The 16881-nt window shown below is 35.4% G+C and overlaps 1 protein-coding gene across 4 annotated transcripts in view; it reads right to left on the bottom strand.

The window, feature by feature from the left end:
* The window catches only part of LOC126823268 (cyclic nucleotide-gated olfactory channel), a 186083-nt gene extending 169481 nt beyond the window's left edge, over positions 1-16602 (bottom strand). The window contains exon 1 of one of the 4 annotated variants that reach the window (XM_050551991.1): positions 16464-16602. The gene's annotated coding sequence lies outside the window, so the exon portion shown is untranslated. Of the gene's footprint in view, positions 1-5160; positions 5294-16463 lie in introns of those variants that run through there. The other 3 variants (XM_050551993.1, XM_050551992.2, XM_050551990.2) reach the window with 3 other exon arrangements.
* Between the last annotated feature and the right edge of the window lie 279 nt (positions 16603-16881).

Genomic DNA, 16881 nt, shown 5'->3' with positions numbered 1-16881 from the left:
TCTGCTTTATAAAGATTAAATTTACAATCGTGTGCGTTGGATATTACATATTTAAAGGTAATGATATAGAGCCATGTTATTTAACAGAACTATTTAGACTTGTGTGGTAGAAATCTCAGATAATCAGCGGATTACTTTTCATTTAAAACTATGTAAATTTCAGCAGTAACCAATCTACCTCTTTGTAAAGAACAAATTGAAAACATCAATGGCGTTACAGGCTTTCTATTTATATATAATTACTTGTTAATATGTATTGCTTTTATTTATCTTTTAGAGATGCATTATGTAATAGTAAGTGCAAGAGGGCACACACACAAGACAAATCACGGACAGAACATAATATACACAGACATTTTAAACAATAAAAAAATGTATATATCAGATCAAGTGAATGGATCCGGGGCTGGTACGGAAACTCAATAGGGTTCATTCGCTCATGACGCCAATCTTCACACCAATTTTTAAAAGAATCCCTCAAATAATGTAGCCTCTATTGTGTTAACAAGGCAATTGTTGACAAGCGGATAGACGAACTGGCTGGCAGGGTGACGAAATAATACACGTGTACTTTATTCTGAGCGAAGTAATGGATTAATGGAACTTTTGAGAAGATTTGGTCTGGATTGTCTAGTACAACTGCTACAATCATAATGTCGTGATTATCCACTTTAACGTTGAATTAATAAATGGCGGGTGTTGTAAATCAATTAATATTCCGGCCACCAAATGCTATAGAGATTTGATTATGGACTTGGCTAATTGATAATTTATATAACATTTGAAGCTAGAAAAAAGACTTGCAATGGGCAGATTTAGCTCTTAGATAATGCATCTTTATAATTATATTTATTTCAAATACTTTTATCCTTCATATATTTTGTTAACATTTACTTGTATATAAATGCTTTGTAATAATATATTATCAAGTTCATAAAGCCATAATTAATGACATCGTGATACCATAGATACCAAACAGTTACTTTGTGGGATTTCATTTATTATCAAAACGCAACATATCAATTAAAATGCAATATTTACATGTCTTCTCATAATAACTTTTTAAATTGAAACTTGACAATAACAAATTTGACACCACGGGTTTAAATTTTAAAAATAAGAAACCAACAAAAAATCGTGTCTGTATTTCAAATGTCAAACCCCTATCTACTTTATGGAACATTACTTGATAATGGTTTATAATTATTCCAGGGTATGTAAATCAGTCCTGATTCAACCAGATTATTTATATGTAAAAGATATTTTTAATTTATCCAATTTTATAATACAGAAAACAGTTTCTCCCGTTTTATTTTTGTTCCGTTTTATTTTTGAGTGGCTTGCCCCAATCCATCTTAATCGAAAAACATTTGTTTATAGGGTGTGTTCTGTAAAGATCAGGCAATCAAAAATCAGACTTTTAGCATCACCAGTTTCCACATGGATTGTTCGCACATACGAAGCAAAATAATAAGTTTCTTAATCTTTTTCAGGAGACAAATGGGTTAAATAATATGGCGTATGTCAGTCTTCATTAACCCTGTAGGTGTAGAAAAGTAGGATGTTCAACCCCATTTTGTTTATTCATTGCATAGCAAATTAATATTGCAAGATGTATGCTTTCAGTAAATTGTCTCAGATTCTATCCCTGTGTCAGCCGCAAACGTTCCTCGGATTTTCCAGTGTGGTTCCCCCGTGTCAGAGATGCAAACCGACGGGTCGGGAAAGGACAATGCCTAATCGTTCTGATAGAATGAAAACCGAGGTCTCGTGTACACGTTGGCATGAACGTAAAAGAACCTTTGATACAGTTGAAATTTAATTAGTGTCAGGGATAAATTTCCCTCATATCACACAGTATGGCGTATGTCCGCCTTCATTAGCCCCTTAGTCGCAGAAAAGTAGGACGTTAAATTCCATTTATCTATTCATTGCATATTTATTAATATTGCAGCATATGCTTTCAGTAAATTGTCTCGGATTCAATCGCTGTGCCGGCCGCGAAAGTTTCTCGGATTTTCCGGTGTTTTCCCCCTTGTCACAGATGCAAGACAAAGGGTCTGGAAAGAACAGCGCCTAGTCGTTCTGATAGAATAGAAACCGAGGCCCCGTGTACATGTTGGCGTGCACGTAAAAGAGCCATTTATAGTGGAAATTCAATTGTGTTTATTTCCCTCGGAATATTCACACCCAACATTCTGAACTAAACTATTAGTTCGGACGTGAGGGTCGAGAACCCACTTTTGTTTGATATATAATGTTTCTTGGTGGATTATTGTTGGGTAGTGTCCCCTTGATTTTTCCAGGGTGGGTGTGGTCGTGTTACCCTTGTGGAAAATTAAAATATTCTCAAGATGGCGGTTGGCGAGAAAAATACAAAAAAATCATTTTTCACCATCCTAGGTCGTGTAATATATCGTTTTACAGGTTTTCGGGGTCGCTGAACACGAATTTGGGCATATTTTTAACACCCGTCCTATTCCGACAAAGATATTTAAAATGGCGGCGGAAGTACATGAATTTCATATTTCGCCCTACTAGGTCGTGTACTATATCGTTTTATATGTTTTGAGGGTCGCTTAACGCGAATTCGGACATCTTTTTAACATAAGACCCATCATGAATGCGGAAAATAGAAGAAAAAAAAAACAAAGTTCACACAGCTGGATTTATGATAAATCATTCCAGAAATTTCAATTTTAGCTAAAACTATAAGTAACAAAAAGATATGATATGTAAAACATATAACCAAAGCAATATTAATATTAATGTATTATATTGTGTGGCGGCCGTTGTGGCTGTAAAAAGTCAGATTTGTCATGTTCTGATTTTTGTTCTTGATCCAATTCAGACAAATGCTTCAATTCCATCTCATTTGAGGCTCGAACAGAGGATAGTGATGATGAAGACGAAGATGACACAATATGATACATTAATATTAATATTGCTTTGGTTATATGTCTTATATATCGTATCTTTTAGTTACGTATAGGTTTAGCTAAAATTGAAATTTCTAGAATGATTTATCATAAATCTAGCTGTGTGAACTATGTGTTGTTTTTTTCTATTTTCCGCCTTCATGATCGGTCTTATGTTAAAGAGATTTTGCGCGACCCACAAAACACGACCTATAGTAGGGCGAAATATGAAATTCTTGTACTTCCGTCACCATTTTGAATATCTTTGTCGGATTAGGTCGAATGTTAAAAATATGCCGGATTTCGTGTTCAGCGACCCGGAAAACCTACAAAACGATATAGGATGGTGAAAATGATTTGTTTTATATTTTTCCCGCCATTTTTGGCCGCCACCTTGAATATTTAATTTTCCCCAAGGGTGACACGACCACACCCACCCTGGAAATATCAAGGGGACCCTACCCAACAATAATCCACCTAGAAACATTATATATCAGGCAAAAGTGGGTTCAGTGATAATTTGGCATTTGACGTCCGTATGTTGTGTTCTTGTAACGTCCTACTAACAAATAATTATATGAATACTGTCCACAAATATATTATCATAAACCACATATATTTGAGATAGTTTTCTGAGCAAAAACATCTGAAAAATGTACGTTTCAATTCGATCCCTTAGGCACGCTCTTTTAGACTTTTTAAGTTCTGAAAACGATTCAGAAATGAAATGAAATGAAATGGAGTTTAACGTCCTACTGTTCTGCTCCTAACCTGGGCTAATGAAGACGGTTCGATTCTGTCTAATGATGATAAACAAAGATTTTATTGGCCACCATATGATCACGAAATTCTTATCTAAAAGACATTTATCGATTGGCGCTTACTTGCAAAGACGAGGGAATTAAAAACAAACAAACGATGAATGTCTGCAAAATAATTAAATGGTTTGTCGTATATCCAGGAATTCACAAAAATGTAAAAAATTAAAATGAACAAAGTGTTAAGAGCTTCTAGACTTGAAATATTATCTTAAAACATTTATGCACATTTTTTAGGAGTGGTAATCTATGTACAAATTCAATTTCTACAGGAATATGGCCATTATCGATTTCTATGGGCGTCCTAATTAAAGATAAATGAACATTATAAAATCAGTTCCTGGCGTCGGGTTCTCTGTGGTCTCAATCGCCATTTGTAATGAACAAAGCAAAACATATCCCACATGTCAATGCGGAAGTAATTAAAAATAGTTAATCCACAAACGACAAAAAAGAAAAAAGGGATAATATCCCACATGTCAATGCGAAAATAATTAAAAATAGTTAATCCACAAAAAAGAAAGGGGAATAATTTGGACTGTCCACGTATTTCCCCGAACATTTAGAAATTACAATAAAAAATTAAATAATTGAATGCAAATCAGTTTATGTAGAATCATCTTACATCTGAAAAATGTACGTTTCAATTCGATCCCTTAGGCACGCTCTTTTAGACTTTTTAAGTTCTGAAAACGATTCAGAAATGAAATGAAATGAAATGGAGTTTAACGTCCTACTGTTCTGCTCCTAACCTGGGCTAATGAAGACGGTTCGATTCTGTCTAATGATGATAAACAAAGATTTTATTGGCCACCATATGATCACGAAATTCTTATCTAAAAGACATTTATCGATTGGCGCTTACTTGCAAAGACGAGGGAATTAAAAACAAACAAACGATGAATGTCTGCAAAATAATTAAATGGTTTGTCGTATATCCAGGAATTCACAAAAATGTAAAAAATTAAAATGAACAAAGTGTTAAGAGCTTCTAGACTTGAAATATTATCTTAAAACATTTATGCACATTTTTTAGGAGTGGTAATCTATGTACAAATTCAATTTCTACAGGAATATGGCCATTATCGATTTCTATGGGCGTCCTAATTTAAGATAAATGAACATTATAAAATCAGTTCCTGGCGTCGGGTTCTCTGTGGTCTCAATCGCCATTTGTAATGAACAAAGCAAAACATATCCCACATGTCAATGCGGAAGTAATTAAAAATAGTTAATCCACAAACGACAAAAAAGAAAAAAGGGATAATATCCCACATGTCAATGCGAAAATAATTAAAAATAGTTAATCCACAAAAAAGAAAGGGGAATAATTTGGACTGTCCACGTATTTCCCCGAACATTTAGAAATTACAATAAAAAATTAAATAATTGAATGCAAATCAGTTTATGTAGAATCATCTTACATTAGTATATGCTTTTCGTCTATTTTAAGGATCCAAAGAACAGAGCTATGCCTCCTATAACCTTGTCTTCCTTTTAAAATAACGGACTAACCAAACCTTCTTATAAATTACATCACCTCAGTCGTGTTCATGTATTCGATACTAGCAGTCATAATCATTCTATCCATTTCATTTAGCATAGAAGAGTCTGCAGAAATCCAATATACGCATGACTGTATTGTCGTTTAAAGGGGAAGAACCGTACATTCCCTTACAGAGAATGAGAGAGAGAGAGAGAGAGAGAGAGAGAGCGTTTAATGTCCACTCGACACAAACTAGCTCATTTCGGGACTAACACATGGCTTAATTTTATTTCAACAATTCTTTAGCAGTGGTAGGAAACCAGAGGTCCCGGATAAAACCCCACGAGGTTGGACAGGCGACCCTACTCCTTGTCACGTACAATTGAGAAATCGAAACCACGCCAGTTGACTCAATGACAGACCTTATGATACAGCGCGCAAGTGCTAACCATTCGGCCGTCCAACCCCCTCCATTTCCTTACAGTATTTATACAATATTAGTGTATGTATTTTATGGAAATCATTTTTAAATACTGAAGTATTTTTCAAAATAATTCCGTATAAAAGTAATTGTACGGTTTGAATGCTTAGTAGAGTGCGGTGAGATCAATTCACAGTCAAGCGAAATGGATAAGTTTCCTTCCGCTCTATTAAAGTGTTGGAAAGCTTTGGAATTTTAACGCAGTTATTTTAGGTACCTGTATCTTTTTGTATGGCCATATGTTTTTGTTTTGTTTTTTGTTTGCAAGAGACAGTTTGGGAAGAATACGATCTCTCAAAGAATTACATAAGTTTTAAGTTTATTTTTTAATTCGATGCTTCTGGAAAGTAAGTATAGTCTCAAGGTGTTTGCAATGGACCCGGTTTATGCCAGTCCGATTAAGCTTGACTCGTGAAATTATATAATAGATACATCGCCATAATTTTCGCAGTTGGCATTTGAAAGGTATTGAAGAATTAATTTAATACACAATTCGTTGTACAAGTATAAGATGTTATATGCCAATACGAATCAAAACTGTCCCAAACTAATCCAAACTGATGCAATCGAATCGGTGGCATTAATTAAAATAGTATAACCAAAACTATGATAAAGGTTGTCAAATTAAAACTAAACACAATCGTTCCGAACTAGTTGCGAAATACAAATGTTATTGTTATGTTGACGAAATTGGCAATATTGAGTAAACGGTATTAAAAAAAGGTATTAAAATAACACGAGCCTGAGGTACCAGGAACCATACTTTATGAAATTTACTTCATTCTGGTTTTACACATCCATCATGAAAGTAATATATGTATTCAGATCACTTACCTGTATCGGTTCAAAGGTCGAGAAACACGACATTCGCTTCCATTTACCCTTCCACTTTTAAATACAAAGCAGGAACTATTAATCATGTGGAACCATATTCGAATCTTTATTTATACGTCTTGACTTTTAACAACCGTCAACCGCCTGCAGACAATATCTGTTTATCTTAAAAAGATTTAGTTGGATTGTCCACTTATTCACAAGAAAACCAAAATTTAAAAAAATCGATCTCAGCTCGCAAAATCGCAATCTCGGTTACTTCTAAAGCTCTTGAACGCAATCCGGGACAGGATTGTTTTTAGAGATGGAACCATAACATGTACCATGTTCTCGAAGTACCCACCGCAAGTTTTACAACATCTAGACGTTGCTAGACTGGTCTGCGATTCCCAAACTTATAGCTACGTTATCTCCCTTTAAAACAGACACGTGAATGATAGTGCCAAGTCAACCTCCACGGAAACCTTGACATTGAACGAGCCTTGAACTTTGCAACTCGATTATGACAGTATCCAATCGAAACTAGTGTCGAAATATGCCGGGTATTACGTGAAGGGCTTGATAAGATGTACAGAGTTAAAGTCAGGTCAAGCCTTCGATTGAAGATAAACATGTACGAACCTTGTAGGGACTGTTCTATGCTATGGTGTTGCAGCCAAGAAACTGCCTTTTACACTTAACTTGATTAAACCTAATAGTAATACATGTTAACAATAGCCAGAGACATTACATTATACATCGGAATCCATTTAAATCTTTTCTTGTCAACATTACTGAATTTATATACCTTCAATTTATGTGTCACCATGTGCCTCAAATGGACAGTGCTTAACCGATAATGATGTTATGCACACATTGTGTAACAACATAATATAACATAAAGGAAGACAACAAAAGTGCAGTGGTTTTTGAAGCCTCATGTCTCCATATGTCAATCCGGAAATTAGCTCTTGAAAACTGGATCAGAATATTTAATATGTCCGCTGAAATCAATAACAGAAAGTACCTCCTGGTCTAATATTAGATTCCTGAATAAATGAGTTTAATGACACATTTTGGGACTCCACAGCATTACAAATTTCGGAATTCTGTGTTTGGTTGGTAGGAGTTTTGTTGACATAATGGTCACTGCAATGTTGACTAACACATCAATGAGATGATGTGCCCATTTCCATACCCTAACAATAGATAGACAACGATGACTGCTACCAGAATCAACTTTTAATAAGAATTTGTAATGGTTACTGCAATGTTGACTACCACTTCATGGAGATGATCTGCCCATTTCCATACTCTAATATAACAATAGATAGACAACGATGACTGATACTAGAATCAAGTTTTATTAAGAATTTGTAGATGCTACTGTTCAGTCGCCACACTAAGTTAAAATAAAGTCCGTTGAAAGCTCTGGTAATCGATGTCAATCACGCATTCTGAAAGTTAAGAATACCGTTTGAAAGAGAGCGACTATAATTTTGAATCACCATACTTCTCTCCTGGTTCCTCATCAATCTGTGGGACAGTATTTGTCGTCGTCTCTGCCAGGGTCTCCAGTTGAAATGAAATGAAATGAAATGAAATGGGGTTTAACGTCCTACTGTTCTGCTCCTAACCTGGGCTAATGAAGACGGGCATACGCCAAACAGTGTTCTATGAGGGAAATTTTGCCCGGACAGCGGCACTACGGCCTACTCTTATATCGAATTCCAAGTGCCAAGGGATCTTTTACGTGCACGCCAATGTGTACACGGGACCTCGGTTTTTCGTCCCATCCGAACGACTAGACAGCTTTCCTTGTCAGCCCCTCCGTCCTGCATCACTGACAAGGGAGAACCACGCCGGAAAATCTGGATGAACTTTCTCGGCCAATGCAGGGTCTCCAGTTGAAGGACATTTGCAACTGGATGGCAACGAGACTGGAGAACTATTCAAAGGCAGTCATTCATTTACGGCTTATCTCCTCTATGCCACGACGTTGCATGGCATGTTTGGTTGTTAGAGGTGGCCACTCACGTTACTGACTTTTTATATATGTTCCTTGTGCATTCTTGATGATTTACTTTTGTCGGATGTGTATACAAAACTAGTTGTCCGAAAAAAAGAATTAAATAATCCAACCATGAAACTATTCAGTTGTTTTTCGGTCAACTAGTTTCATATTATGTATAGCAATCGCTGTTAAACTAAATAGGGGAGATTTCGATTTGGCGGTTTTTACATAGTTGTCCAAAAAAAAGAATTAAATAATCCAACCATGGAACTATTCAGTTGCTTTTCGGTCAACTAGTTTCATATTATGTATAGCAATCGCTGTTAAACTAAATAGGGGAGATTTCGATTTGGCGGTTTTTACATATTTTTGAAACAGGTTTCGAAGTGTTTTGTTTCTGTTATGCAAGATCGTTTTCGAAATTCCAAAGTAAATGTACGGTGCTAAGACTACCTAAAGATAAATTTTAAATGTTCCTATTATTAATTAAAATAGGTTTTGTTTTAGTTTTTATATTTTACGCTGACATTTTATTGCTTTAAATCTTCCTAGTGCAAAAACGGAAAATTTGACCTTTTGACCTGCGGGGTCACAAAGCACAAAGGTGAATTTAGCAAGTTTACATTTTTATTGAAAGAGTTATTACTTTCGACCATTTTTCCTGATAGCATGTTTTCCTGATAGAAGAATGGCTGCGCATTCACTTTCAGTGCAAATGACCTCATTTAACCTTTGACCCCCAATATCTCAAAAACGCCCCAACAGCGGACTGATTACCACTCCGCAACGTATTCTACGCAAAATTCTACTATAGAAAAGTTGGGTCTGGTTTTGTGCCCATTTGATGGACACCCCCCGCACTGAGCCTCCGGTCTACACCTACTCCGCTAAAAATGTTAAAAAGCTCAACGTTTGTTGTTTCGCATAGTTACCAGGTTAATGGATGCATCGACGAAATGAAATGGGGGTTAATGTCCTACTTTCTGCACCGACTGGGCTAATGAAGACGGACATGCCCCCGGACACCGGCACTTCCGTCTATCTCGAATTCCAACTATCAAGGGTTCTTTTAGGTGCACGTCAATGTGTACACCGATAGGACCGCGGTTTTCGTCCTATCATAACGACTAGACACTGTTCAGTGACAAGGGGAACCACATCCCAACCAACGCCGGAAGCGAATCCGAGACTAGCGCTTTATTCACTGAGCCACAGGCATCGACAGACTATTATAATAAAGTACGTACTTTCAGGATAAATCTTAGTGATTGTTTTGAGAGCAGATATTGATTATAAATGTGATTTCAAATCTATAATACCTTCACGCCCTCGTCCTTGATCAGATTAAAACTATATGCTTGTGTCTGCCTACAACAAATAAACATTGTCTATCGTTAGCCATATTGACTTAGCTCTTAACCACATTAATCGTTAAAACAAAGTAGTCGGAACATAGAGCGTAATTGTTAAATAATTAATCGCTAATGAACATACTGAAAAATAGCTACAGAATTAGTAAGAAAAAATAATTCTCTTGATCACGTATACAAAGAGTTATACACACAAAACATTCGATTTAATATATTCATATCGGTAATTCATTATCATCATCATTATGGCCAACAATCCACTAAGTTTGCTTTCATTGTTCTGTACTGAATAATTATCACAAAAAGAAGCAACTGGCATTCCAGTTTAAACAAACAACTGTAAACAACATATAGTATCATAAATATGAAAACAATTTCATCCATTGATTCCTAAACCTTATTTCATTTGTTTATCTGGTTATAAACTAAAAATCCACATAAAACAAAATCGATACAGTTGAATTTGATTAGAATGCATTCCCACGTGTATTGGTAATATTTCACAATGTGGGATTTTCAGAGATTCCTTCTCTATAAAAAAAAATCAGAATAATTGTTAACAGGTGTCTATTGCTTCAACAGCAAAACACTCAAGTATAAAGCTTTTACGAAAATTCACACGCATATTCAATATACGTAGTCATTATGTAGTAACTGAAAGGGCAGAGGTTAAAAATATGTCTGTAGCTACAGACTTTCAAATAATTCACAATGCGAGTTATTCCAATAAACTATATTACAACCCTTGTTAAATCGCATATTACCAGAATTATTTACCACCCATTAAAACATTCTTGGAATAGAGACACATTCTTAAGAAAGATTATCTATGACCACTAACAAGTTTTCCCGATAAGAATCTAAACTTTTGGATTGTATAGATCATAGGAAATAACCAAAATTGTTCCAGTTAATCGCAAATTATAACCTTGGCCCACAACAATATGACAATTGGCAACATTTCAACGCTCAATCGATGAATTGTACCCTAATTAGAGAGAAAACGTGGATTTATCAGAACAATAAAGGGGGAAATTATGTGATACCGTGGTCCCAATTGCGCTTCAGATGGTTCTATTTTTTAAGAAAGCTAGTTACTATAGAGTTCTCGACGATTCGCACCAAACAGAGTTTGAATAAACACAGACAAAACAACAAGAGGTCACATCATCATTGGTCTAACGAGCTTTTAATGACCGAGGGTTAATGTAATTTTATAGTTTTTAACCGCTTATCAAAAATATTCCTCAAATCACGTTGTATTCTATTTTCCCATCTCCATATATTTGAAGATAAGATCTAAATTAGACAACAGCAGGCGTCGGCTTATTTGTCTGAATCGTTTTTATTTCTTTTTTTTTGTTCGGAAATCCATTAATGCTTCTAAATTACACTTGTATCTTTATTAATAGAATTTTTTTATGTGTATAAATAATAATAATAATAAGAGATTATTCAGGATTCTTAATTATTCATATCGATCAATGGTTTTATATTTAAACCCGGTCAGCTCTAGATACAGAACTTCATATTATATAACCGAGATTATATCTGGATTTGACTAAACACCGTGATATACGAACTCTTTAAATACCGAATTATGGTTATTCCAAGATTGGTTTGTAATTCGTTTGCTGCAATCAATTTTTGTGAAAGAAAAATGCCCTATGACTTTATTCACAAACGAAAAATTGGATTCTTGTATATGGGAGAATCTCAACAAGGTATCTATCTACCCGATTAACAGAACGTCTTTTTGCGAGTGTATATCTATTTAGTATGATATAAAATGGCAAAACAATCAAACACCTAATTGTTTTTGTTAAACATATTGACCTTTTTCAATAACTATATATGTTAACCCACACTACTGACACAGTTGGCATTTCTAAGGAAATGTTTTATTAATGTGACTTAGCTAAAGACACCCTACAGAGAAAGGTATATATTCGTTAAAAGACACAGCTCGAGGTGCACATCTTAAAAAAGATGTAAAGTATTCCATTTGGAATACATGGTCCACGGTCATCGTTAATTATTATTCTTGTAGTCTTTAATTATTAATTTCATGTATACATGGTGTATTGAGAATCAAAGTGATGTATTGGGTACTATTAAATTTTGTGCTAAAACCGTACATGTTAGGATGAGACTCAAATTATAATGTGTATTGAGACTTTTAACAAACAATATTATCATAGATATATTTCATAAACACTTCTGTTTCTGTACTCGCTCAGCTTAATTGTTATCATAGAAGTGGGGTGTGTATAGTACACGTGACAGTGGGCTTTGTAATAGGAACGCCATTCAGTAAGTCCACGTACTGTAACACTACTTTTTTTATCCTGTCTTCCAATTTAAATTGTGTATTGCAATCCAACCGAAAAATTGCTGCAAGAGTGAATCGCTCTTGGTTTTGATTCTCATAATGCGCGTTTCTATCAACAGTGTTTGTATGGTAGATATGACTGAAAATTAGAAAATGTATTCATGCAAGCAAGTTTTAATCCCGAACTTCAGGAATAACCAAATCCTCTTACAGCGTTGAATTGAGCAGTGTATTCTATTATACGTATTTTATTACTATAATTTTCAATTAACAATATACATTATCTAGTTCCTTTACACATAGGTCTTACTTCCCTCAAGGATATTGTTTGCGTACTTCCATTTGTCGAATCATTGACAATTGCCGCACTTAGTTTTCAAAACTCTATTACATTATGATCGGTGTAATTTTCAATTTGGTTCGTGACTCATAACTTTGAATTTGCAGCACTCTTTCTATCACCAATCTAACGCAGATGGCAGACGGATTACAATATTTCAGCACAGCAGGGGGGGGGGGGAGGGGGGTAGTGGTAACGCCCACTCTGTACAAACTACATCAAATCTAGGCTCAACACAGGGCCGGTAAAATAATGTTTCGTTTTCCAGTGTGAAATTTTGGCATTGGGACAATGAGTTTTAGTTGTTAACGTCACCAGAGTTAAATATGTCGATCATTATTCGTTCGAATAAAGTGCGGCGGTGGTTCAATGCGTAAGACACTGGCTCGCCAACCAGGAGGTCTTAGGTTCACTACCGGTGGTGGCCGAGAATATTCTTTGGGCACTTCTGGCGAGGTTTCCCCTTGTCAGCGGTTCAGGAAGTGTCAGGTCGTTCGGATGGGACCAAAAACTAAGGTCCGTCTACAGATTAGCTTACACGTAAGAAAACCCTTGACAAATGGAATTCAAAATAACAGTAGGAAGAGCCAGGTCGTTCGGATGGGACCAAAAACTAAGGTCCGTCTACAGATTAGATTACATGTAAGAAAACCCTTGACAAATGGAATTCAAAATAACAGTAGGCGTATGCCCGTCTTCACTGGCCTTTAATGGGAAGGCAGTGTGAAGTTAGCTCGATTTTCGTTTTTCGATATTGGTGAAAAACGAGCTACTCGTTTTTCGATATTGGCGAATAACGAAAAACATCTAGCTCGTTTTTCGATATTGGCGAATATTAAAACTTGAATCTCAAAAAAGCAGATTTGATGGATGTATATCTACAGAATGTCTCCAAAACAAATTTGATTAAATCAGTTTTGTAAAACGGACTAAAGATATCATTAATGAGTATGCCTGAGCAGTGGATTCACATAAAAACTACTCTTTCTACGTGTTTTTGATATTGGCGGATGATATTCAGGCTTGAATCTCAAAAAAGCAGATTTGATGGATGTATATCTACAGAATGTTTCCAAAACACATTTGATTATATAAGTATTCTAAAAAGAACTAAAAATATCATAAATGAGAATGCCTGAGCAGTGGATTCACATAAAACTGATATTTCTCCTTGTTTTTTGATATTGGCGAATGTCGAAAAACGGGCTACTCGTTTTTCGATATTCAGGTTTGAATCTCAAAAAAGCAGATTTGATGGATGTATATCGACAGAATGTCTCCAAAACACATTTGATTTAATCAGTTTTGTAAAATGAGCTAAAGATATCATTAATGAGGATGCCGGAGCAGTGGATTCACATAAAAACTACTTTTTCTACTTGTTTTTTGATATTGGCGAATACTCGTTTTTCGATATTCAGATTTGATGGATGTATATCTACAGAATATCTCCAATACACATTGATTAAATACGTTTTCTAAAATGAATTAAAGATATCATAAATGGGGATGCCTGAGCAGTGGATTCACATAAAACTAATATTTATCCTTGTTTTTTGATATTAGCGAATGTCGAAAAACGAGCAACTTGTTTTTCGATATTCAAACTTAAATCTCAAAAAAGCAGATTTGATGGATGTACATCGAGTGAATGTCTCCAAAACACATTTGATTCAATCAGTTTTGTAAAATGAGCTAAAGATATCATTAATGAGGATGCCTGAGCAGTGGATTCACATAAAAACTACTCTTTCTACTTGTTTTTTGATATTCAGGTTTGAATCTCAAAAAAGCAGATTTGATGGATGTATTGGGGAATCTACTTTTTTGAGATTCAAGTTTGAATATCGAAAAACGAGATTCAATCGCCAATATCGAAAAACGAGCTTGTTGTTTTTCGTTATTCGCCAATATCGAAAAACGAGCTACTCGTTTTTCGTTATTCACCAATATCGAAAAACGAAAATCAAGTTAACTTCACACTGCCTAATGGGAATATTTATTCAGATGGCCTATCAGTGGGTGTATCAAAGATTAATGCTAAGAATGGTGACAAGTGCCCTAACGCTCTGAACTGAGCCATTCCGCATTTAACCGTACTCCCCCCTCCCCACTCGTTTTTATTTTGAATGGAAAAGCCTCAACATCAAAGTTTAGCTTAATCTGACCTAAGATTTGGCCTATGGTGAGATGTTCCGAAATGGGTTATGTTGGAAAAGATTCCAAATCTGTCATTAATTTTTACATAGGGTTATTTAAAGAGTTATGGCCGTTTGACTTTTACTTTGACCTTGGAGGCCCAGATGACCTTGAAATGACGTATTCGAAATCACTAAAATTGAACAGGCCATATCTCAAGAATCATTAGCTAAAATTCGAAATATCAATTTTATCAGGCAAAATATTAAGCATTATAAACCCATTTTCAGCAGACTGTGGATGCTGCTAAATTTTACCTTAATCGGAGCATTCTAGCTAGTCAACCGACAAGAGTATCGTTGCTCTTGATTTGAAGAGGAACTAGGGTTATGGCAGTATAGTAAACCAACAGAGTGAGTCGCTTATATCTTCATTCAGATTGTAAGCTCGAGTAAAAGTTGAAGAATACGCTTCCATATAACGTTTCCTCCCACTGCTAAAGAGCGCTACGCGCAAGCGAATTATTGCAATAAAATTAAACTATATGCAAGTCCCGAAACGTGGACGTTAACCCCCCCCCCCCCTCTCTCTCCCTCTCATATAACGGAAACAGACTCTTAATTTCGGCAAGTCGAGACTTTCTGGCATGAAACATACACAGAATTCTGTTCGAATAGAGACTACAATGTTGTGACATCAATGGATTTAAGATGTCCAGACACCAGCTAATCTCACATCAGTATTATATTTTATACCATTACTAGACATGAAAGCCCGTGAGGTTTGTTTAATAGAATATTTTAATCACGAGTATTGTTCTGAGAGGAGGGGTGGGGGTAATGTGAGATCAAACCCACATCACCTGCCTACATGACAGACTATATATTCAGGTTAAATATATTAATATAGGGTAATATCAATCCTACGCATTTTGAAACAAACATGAGATACTAATTAAGTCATTTCGGGACTAAAAAGGGTACAATTTATATTCCAATATTTAGATTGTGCGTAGGGATCTTTAGCAGGTGGGGGGAAACCGGAGGACCCGGAGAAAACACACGATGTTGGTTTGTCACCTCCAAGTGTTGAATCGAAACCACCCAACTTGACTTAATGGCGAAACATTATCATCTAAAGCGCACGCGTTAGATCCCCCCCCCTCCCAAATAACACTGTCCATCGGTAATCATGTTGTTACAAAGGACAATTATGTGATAACTGTGGGTGTTTGAACAAAGGTGTTAATTGAGGCCATTTGACTGTAGGTTATGTTGTGCCGTGTTAACATTATTCCCATATAAAATTCTATTACAGATTTAATATTTCCAGTATACCCACTGCTCAAACTATATTTTGACCATGGAAAATTCTAACAACGTGTTAATATTTGAAGGCTGGACTGGTGTGAAAACCTATTCTTCTACTCATTTAACTTTCAAATGTTAATAAATGACCATTCCCTTAAAAAAATTGATAAAATCTAAGGGTTTCCGCAACGGTCCAAATGTACTCGCATAACCTGTAACCATATCCTCAGGTCACAAAGCCAATTACGAGTAGAACGCAAAACGACCCACTTCAACTTAAAACCATTGATTTTTAAAGACTAATGAACATTACTATGATGCTGCTAAATATTAAAATATGCGTATAATTGTTTGTTTTTAATCCAATTAGTGTAATTTAAAGATACAGTTTATAATATGTTGTTACTCGAAATTTAATTATTAAAGCTCATCAATAACTTACCTTAATTACTAATACCCAGGTAAGAACATTTTTTCTCTTAAAACATCAATTGCTCTATTTGCAAAGCATCCTTCTCCCAAATAAGATTTCTAGAAACTTCAAACAACATCTTAATATGCGGCGTCTTTCTTATCAGAACGGCTCCAGTTTTCAGTTGTCAATTAATGTTTGTGTTCTTGACTATACTTCAGTTTCGACAACTGCTTATCACGTCAATAAGATCATCGCGAGGCAAGACAAGACAGTCTTCTATTTGGATTTTATACTCAACATTATGAGTTTTGTCAGCAAGCTTCCCTTCCTCATCGATTAATACAGAAGCAAAGTGTTCGATGGTCGTAACAGGTGTTAAAACTTAAAACGGTATTTACTTGAGTATCGATCCACTATACCTATGTGCAGTTCCTAACATGAGCAT

This window comes from Patella vulgata, chromosome 6 (genome assembly GCF_932274485.2).
Source record: "Patella vulgata chromosome 6, xgPatVulg1.2, whole genome shotgun sequence".
NCBI classification, from domain to species: Eukaryota; Metazoa; Mollusca; class Gastropoda; family Patellidae; genus Patella; species Patella vulgata.
The sequence above is the reverse complement of the archived record's forward strand: the minus strand, read 5'-3'. Positions and strand labels throughout refer to the sequence as shown.